Below are 7,845 nucleotides of genomic sequence, written 5' to 3' on the forward strand. Positions count from 1 at the left end.
CCAATCTCTCTAGCACTCTCCTCCATCCCGCAGACAACAAATTGAGACAAAAGAGATACAGGCAGTCTGCAGCAGCAGCAGCAGCATCAACGGCGGCTTGACTTATGCTTGGCTGGCAATGTTATAAAAGGCGGACGGGGGCGTTAGAAAACGGGAGCAAAAAGAGAGGAAAAACAAGAAAACCAAATAAATAAATAAAAAAAAAGAGGCCGACGCTGGAGCGAGAAGAAATAAGAAAAGTGGGAGCACACAATTCTTACGCGGACCGATTTCGAGGAGTGCGGGGGAGAGAACGAGGGAGGGGGGGGGGGGAGAGGGATGGCCACACACACAACTATATACTTACGCATTCAATCATAGGAGAAATTTCCGGTCATAAAAACAACGCTCTTCACTTAGCTAAAGCGAAATGGAGAGAGAGAGAGGCAGAGGCAAAAACGAAAGAAAGAAAGAAAGAAAGAAAGAAAGAAAGAAGAAGAAAAAATAAGAGAACACAGAGAGAGAGCTCTCGACAGGATGAGAGAGAAGGAGAGTATCTCGGAGCAATACATTACAATAGCTTCCGACATTTGGTGTGACTTGAGAGCCCCCTTTATTTTTCTATCTTTTCTTTTCTTCTTCTTCTTTTTTTTCTTTACAGTTATCACAACATTTATATCGCGGATACTGGCACTCAAAAAGGTCGTTGACATTCGTAACTTTTGACCGCGGCATTACGGGAATTTTTTTGTTTTGTTTTCTAAATAGAAATAAGGAAACTAGATGCAATAGATGGAGGTACGAACGAGAGCGAGCACCGGTCATCAGTTTCCTGTTTTGGGTTTTTTTTTTTAAAAGCTCTTCTGCTAGTAGAGTAGAGCACAGAGTCTCTTGTCATCAAAAGAGGACAAACTTTGGTCTAAAAATAAACCCCAGTTGAAAATGCTGGCCCATATATACTTTGCGCTCATCTCAAAGAGTGCTGGTGCGAAATTCCGACAGCCGAATCACGCCATTCAGTCTCAGCCATGCGGATATTCAAGACGACAGCCCCCCCCCCACCACCACCCTCCCAACCCTCACGTTATGTTTCAGAGGTGCGGACGGTGAGATGTTACACACCATGACGGAATGTGTCCGGGTGAGATAATACGGCGAAACAAAACAACAACAAAAAAAAACTTGCAGAAAATAAAAAATGAAAACCAGAAATGGAGTCGCACACATATTTTTAAGAGAAAAAACAGCAAATGAATGGAGGCAGCAGAAGATTGAATTCTCATTCCGGGCGAAAAATAAAAATGGATCTGGCTGTGTGTTCTCGATATAGCGCAATGGCATCTTTCATCTCTTTTTGATTGTTGTTGTGTAGTCCACATAACATACACAGATGAAACAGAGGAATGAACGTGTGATGTACGCGGGACTCGGGTCTGTACACACATCTATCTGTATATATATCCGAAGGTCTCGGCATGCCCCGGTCAAGTATAAATATAGCTCTATGGATGGAACGGAGAGAGAAAGAGAGAGAGAGAGAGCGAAAATGCAGGAAAAAGAGAAAAAAGAGCCGATCCAGCGCAAAAAGTCTAACAACACACACGACGACGAATGGGCGAAAGATAGTCGATAATTGCGTGACGTCGTCGATTCGTGAGCCAAGACAAACAAGCAGTAATATCGTCCATATAAGTTTTCCATGCTATACAACACATGTCTGTCTGTGTGTGTGTGTGTGTGTCGTTGCCGAATGAAGATAGAGAGAGAGAGAGAGTGCAATAAAGCGAGCGACCAATCAAGAAACAAGAAAAGTCAAAACTATAAAAGAAATAAAAGATCACTCTGTTTTTCGAATGCGACGTGGCTGTCCCGGGGAATTAGCAATTACGCCCTATGGCTGCCGAGCGACAGGAGATTACGAGCCCAAGGTATATTAGACGGGATAGCGACGATTTGTCGTCATCCGATGAATGCTCGAGGGCGTTGCCGAAACGTCACTGCAATGGATTTGCTTCTTTTCATATGAACAACAACCCAACAACAACTATACCACCCTAAAATAAATACAAAAACAAAAAAATAACAAACAACAAACAAAAGAAAAAGGGGGAACGATAAAGTCAGACAAGTAGACATGGCAGCAAGAGAAACGGCCCGGGAGAAACAAAAAAACAAAAAAAAAAAAAAACACTAACGATGGCTGAACGCAGCCGAGACGGGAGCTTGTTAATGCCCAGTTATAATGTTTTCTTTTTGTTTCCTATTTCTTTTTTTCTCTCTTAATACTTTATATATATATATATACATACATGTGTTCGTGTATGTGGCGTATAGTGTGTCAGGGAAATAAAAAAGAATAACAGAAATGAGGGAGGGGTAGCTTTCGAATAATATAAAAAAAACAAAAAAAAAACAAGAAAGAAGGAAAACAAGGCAGCAAACGCACACACATCGAGTCATCAAACAGCCGGTCGATTATTCGGTCACGTTGACCACAAAAGCCTCGACGAAAACCCCGTCATTAGTAATGGGTCTTTAATCCAGCCGCGTGTAGTGTATATACGTATGGATATAGACGGCCCCGGCCGTATTCTTCTCTGTCTGTGTATTTTCTTGCATATGGCAACTTCCCGCCGCTATATAGTCACAGCCTTGTTTATAGACTTGCACGCAAGTCTACACATCCCAACCAAAAAACACGGCTGGTCGATCTCTGTCTCTCTGTTAGCGTATTATCACCTTTGATTACAGGGTCTTGTCTTCTCTTCTTCCGCTTTCCACCGCGCATAGTGTGTTCATCATCGCACAACAAAGCCGTAACGCGCTGTATGTCTGTGTGTTGCGCAGTTTAATCCCTTCGCTTATCAAACCGTGTTTTCTCCGTTATATGTAGTCTGGCATTAGAATTATATACGAGTCTATAAATAAAACTGATAATTTGCCGGAAACAGGGGGGGGGGGTATTCGTCAGCTCTTCGGTTCGCCATGAAATCCGCAAGAAATCGGCTTATTTTCGTTTGAACGAAAAAAAAAAAAAAAAAAAAAACTACCGGCGGACGGCGGGGATGGCCAGCAGCACGCGCAGCTGGATGAGTAATCCATATCGGCCAAAGCCCCTGCTGGCTCTCGAGGTTTTTTTCTATCCCAGGGAAATTCAAATTTTTATCCTAGTTGATCATGAAATAATAGACAGGCAAGACGAGCCATCAACCATTTTATAAATCAGGATATGGGAGCTAGAGAGAGAAAGGGGGGAGAGAAAAATCACTTGGGGAAAATCAAAAGATGGAAAAGGAGAGGAGAGAGACAGCGGCGGATGATTAACCGGTCGATCTGAGCGGAGCGGCTGACGAAAAACCGCGTACGCCGGATGATTGATTACGCTGAGCCGGAGGCGACTGAAGCGCGGGCGAAAGGGACGGATGCGTTGGCGGTGCCGCAGGATGGAAGAGATGGAAAAAGACCACGACGACGACGACGACGAAGAAAAAGAAGAAGAAGGAGAATAGAATGATGTTACACTCACATCAGGTTGATTGGTATTCAGAACATTTGGGGAATCGTGCGCGGATCGATTCAATCATCAACTTCGCCCCTTTTTTGGCGTGAATGTGTTCCGCGTTTGGCCTTCCGCATTTCCCCCTCCCACTTGCACCTAATACCGTAATATCAAACGAAACCTTTTTCGATCCAGTCGACTGTGCGCGCTGTTTTGGCCACTTCGGAGAAGAAGAAAAAAGAAAATGAATATACCGTCGGATGCGGTCGAATTATCGACGAGGATGGATCGATGAGGCGTTTCCCACCTTATCACGCAGGCAAGGCCACCGATTGTAATTACATCGACAAACTTGCCGGTCGGATTATAGTGTTCCAAAACTCGCCAAGAATGAAGAATGAACTCCCGCGACTCGTGCGGGAGCGCTGAGCGAGCTGCTCACACAAACAAAACCGGACGCACAGCGGAAAAGCCGAAAAGGTCACGGAGAGCACGACGAGCTACATACGGACCCAACCCTTTTTTCCTCTCTCTCTCTTGTCGTTCGCCATCAGCCAGGAAAATGAAGGTGAAAACACCAAAATGGTCAAGAGCGTCAATAATATTTCGCTCGGGTGTTTGGCTATTTCGGAACGGGAATCAATTGGGGTTACGTGGGTCCGCGCCTTCTCGAGGTCTCGATTCAAGTTCGGACGTGTTGGGAAGTGTCGGAACATGATGCGAGCCCCATTTCTCTTGCGACTATTGTGACTACACGTTAAGCAAATAAGTCTTGAGTTGCTGTCGACTTGTCGTACAGGGGGCAAGTGTCGCCGATCGTACAAGTCTAACATACACACCGGAATGTAAATATCAAAAAAGCGTCGAACAGCCAAGTCGTGAATCCACGTGATTTCACGAGTGTCACTTTCAGAAAGCGGAGGAAGCACGAGCTGTTGACAAACGAGAGAGAATAGAAAAGACACCATCAAAAAGTCGAGATGATGACGTTGCCGGCTTTTGACATATATCGTCTAGAAGAAAAAAAGAAAGAAGAAAAAATAAAAACCCCGTGTCATCAATATAAGTGCCAAGACAAATGTTGCAGCTGCCGCTTCTCTCACTGGCCGATCTGCTCATCGACTCTCAGGGCGATGTTGTTCGCTATATAACAGCGGGGGAGAGAGGACAAAAATAGGCTCTAGTCAAAAGAGAATATGACATAATCGAATGGGTCCAAAGACTTTGTCTATTGAAAAAATTCATGCGATCCTCAACTTTATAGTTTTTATTTGTAGATTCTTTTGGGGAAAATGTTTTAAGAGGCCCAATGCTTTTGTGTGTGTACAGTCTGTAGGCGGTTGGCGCATTATATTCCCTTCTTTCTCGCTGAGATATATTTTTTAAAGGGCCAAAGTTCTGTCGCATTCTGTATAGACCTGCGGATGTGCCCTTCTTATATGTGTGTGCGTTGCCACAGCAAATATTACGTCCTTTTCTTTTCCCTCGAAATGGGACAGACCTTGCTAGCTGGCCCCTCTTGAGAGAGAGAGAGAAGAAAAAGAAAAAATCCCTCGTCATTGTACGTCCCTTTTCGTTTTTGGTAATTGAAAAGAAACAAGCTGCTTTCAGCATTTTCAAAAGACTAGACATTTATCAGGGAAACATGAATAATACACCGAGTGAAGCTCGCTTCTACGAAATTATTTCACCTTTTAGTAGTTATTGCTTCTCCCTCGGTTCGTCATGAATTTTTTAAAGCGAAAAAGAAAATGGGGGGAGGCACAAATAACGAAGAGACGGACGAGTTTAAAGAGCATTACGTAATTCCCTCCACCTTTCTTACGCTGCCCAGCAATAATGTGCAAGTCTCGTTTTCCCAATGCCGTAAACATGCCTGTCTGCCAGGTTTATACGTGAGAGAGAGAGAGGAAGAGGGAGATGTATGCCACGTGTTTTCTTCGGTTCTTCTCTTCTTTTTTTTTTTTTGTATTTTCTTGTCCAATTTTTAGAGTTTAACGGCTTGTTCCACTGTGTTTGGTAGAGATAAAATATAGGAGCCAACAGCGCCATGGAAGGCACTCGCACACATATATACACACACAGTCGGTTCTCCTCGACAGCCATGGAAGTTTTTTTTTTTTTGTTTTTTGTGGCCTTTCCCTGTGATGTCATTTATAATGCAAAAACAAGCCGAGAAATTTTTTGTTTAAGACAAGGAAAAAAAAAAAACCAGATGGACACACGGGGTAGAAGAAAAAAAAAAGACATGGGAAGACACAAACACGAGAGATGGATATCGGACCGGAGAGTAGTCGACTGCGCATTTCTGGTTTTGGGGTTAGAACTTCGTCAGATTGTCCCAAAAAAAAAATAACAAACCCAAAAAATCTTGCCGGACAGCAAACTGCAGCAACACCCATTTTATTGTTTTCTCTATCCTATATGCCAAGATGTGTTTTCTTTCCCCCTCTTTCCACCCCAACTCATTTCCCAACTCTTGTTGATGACCTCTTCTCTCGCTTGGCCGTTGGAGGCTGCTGCTGCTGGATGGCTGCTGTCGGATCGTGCCGGAGAAAACTTTGGATGGTTATATGACGGCACTCATTTGTGGCCATCTGATATATAGGTCTCGCTAGTTTTTATGATATCCTGACCGGACTGAATGGGAAAATGTTGTCCGTCTTCTCATCTCCAGTTTCTCTCTACGTCTTTTTAAAAAGTTATATATATCCGATCAGCACGAGGCAAAATCAAAATCAATTTTCGAGGAGGTGCCGGTGTGGCGGCAGGTCCTACTTCTTGGACATACAAATTTAAAGACTTTGCACATTGTTCAATGAAGTGTTTAAAATTTAAAAAATATTGAATTTGATTGTTTGCCCGCAGACAAAGTTGTGAGATATAAAACAAGCCTGATGTGAAGTCGCTCTACAAATGAGTTATTTAGTTAACCCTGATTGAGATAACAGAAACGGCAAGAGAAAACTTGCAGTCAACCGTCTAGCTCATGAATAATCGTATTACGCAACGATTCATAATCAACGACACTAAATAGTAAAAAAAAAGAAAGATAGAGAGACATTTGTCCTACCTTTAAACCCGGGAAATCCACAGCCAGGCATCACAAGTGCTCCATCCCCAGTAAAGTTGACGCCAGTCAGGATAGGAAAAGGGGGGCCATCGTGAATATCCACTCACTTTCACATGGGTGTACACGAGAACAGAGTTTTTTTTCCAATTAAACTAGGAGCTGTTTGTCTAAACACAAAATAAAAAATGGGTTACGAAAAAATATTACTGTTACAAAAAGAAGGAAAACAGAAAGAAGACAGTGGGTAACCTCTTATTGTTAATAAACAGGATTACATATGGTTTACGTGTAAGACCTTTTTATGCAAGTTTCAGGTATTATTAAAAATATGTGGCAGGTTTCCCGATGACGCTGAGATTGTTGGTGTTGACAGGTCAGTATCAAAATTTGCACATCTTGTGGTTACGATGGCTTTCTCAGACCTGAAATCTGCACAAAGGTAAAGGTTGCATAGAGCAAACAAATTCTGCCATGCATCGGCACCAAGCATACATGATAAATGCTAGTCTCTGTAGTTGGGCACCAACATTTCACTAATTTGGAACAGGTTTAGAACTCTTCTGTATAAGCTCCCAAAATCATTCCATTCGTATTCTTAATTTTATTTACCTGAGAAAGACCATGGAGTGGAGAGCATGGGGAATCAAGACACCAAAGTTCACACGACCACCTTTTATTTTGTTATTCTGCTATTTCTCTTGCAGCCACGTACACGTTTCCAATCCAGTGATCTGTTCAGTTTTGTAAAATAAAAAATATCTGAAACTTCGTCTCTTTTTGCTTTTTCGAAACTGTGAAACAAAGAAACTGTGAAGTGTGAAAGCAGACGACACAAATATTTTAATTAACCAAGCCTATTAAGATATCGATATTAAGGAGGAAGTTGTCTTCCATCGGCGACAAATCATTTTTATGTGCGTCTCATTTGTGTGTGTGTGTGTGTGTAATAAATAAGTTTGCAAATAATGTCTACTACAAGTCAATAATGATTCATGATGATTCAGCAATCATCCCGGTGCATCAAAATATTATACGTCCAGAAAATAAATAAGATGTCGCTCGCTCGTCTTGACTCGACAGCGTGAATTATTTACGAGATTTTGAATATAAATTGAATTTGATATTTGAAGCAAAAATCATACGTCAAGTGAAACAAGGTTGTGACTTTACCGTAAACCCCGACAATTCAAGTGAACCTGTATGAAAGACACTGATGCGACATAAATTCTTAAATAGTGAACGAAACATCAGTTAATGGTGAATATCCCAGGAGACGAAAGATCAATTCCGTTTA

The 7,845-nt window shown here is 42.3% G+C and overlaps 1 long non-coding RNA gene across 1 annotated transcript; it reads right to left on the reverse strand.

The window, feature by feature from the left end:
• Positions 1-774: 774 nt before the first annotated feature.
• On the reverse strand, positions 775-7,583 carry LOC124344479. The gene is made up of 3 exons (XR_006919751.1): positions 7,161-7,583; positions 6,552-6,718; positions 775-2,033 (listed from the first exon to the last, which is right to left on the reverse strand). It is a non-coding gene; the product is annotated as an uncharacterized LOC124344479 (long non-coding RNA).
• Positions 7,584-7,845: the final 262 nt, after the last annotated feature.

Source organism: Daphnia pulicaria, chromosome 6 (assembly GCF_021234035.1).
Source record: "Daphnia pulicaria isolate SC F1-1A chromosome 6, SC_F0-13Bv2, whole genome shotgun sequence".
NCBI classification, from domain to species: Eukaryota; Metazoa; Arthropoda; class Branchiopoda; order Diplostraca; family Daphniidae; genus Daphnia; species Daphnia pulicaria.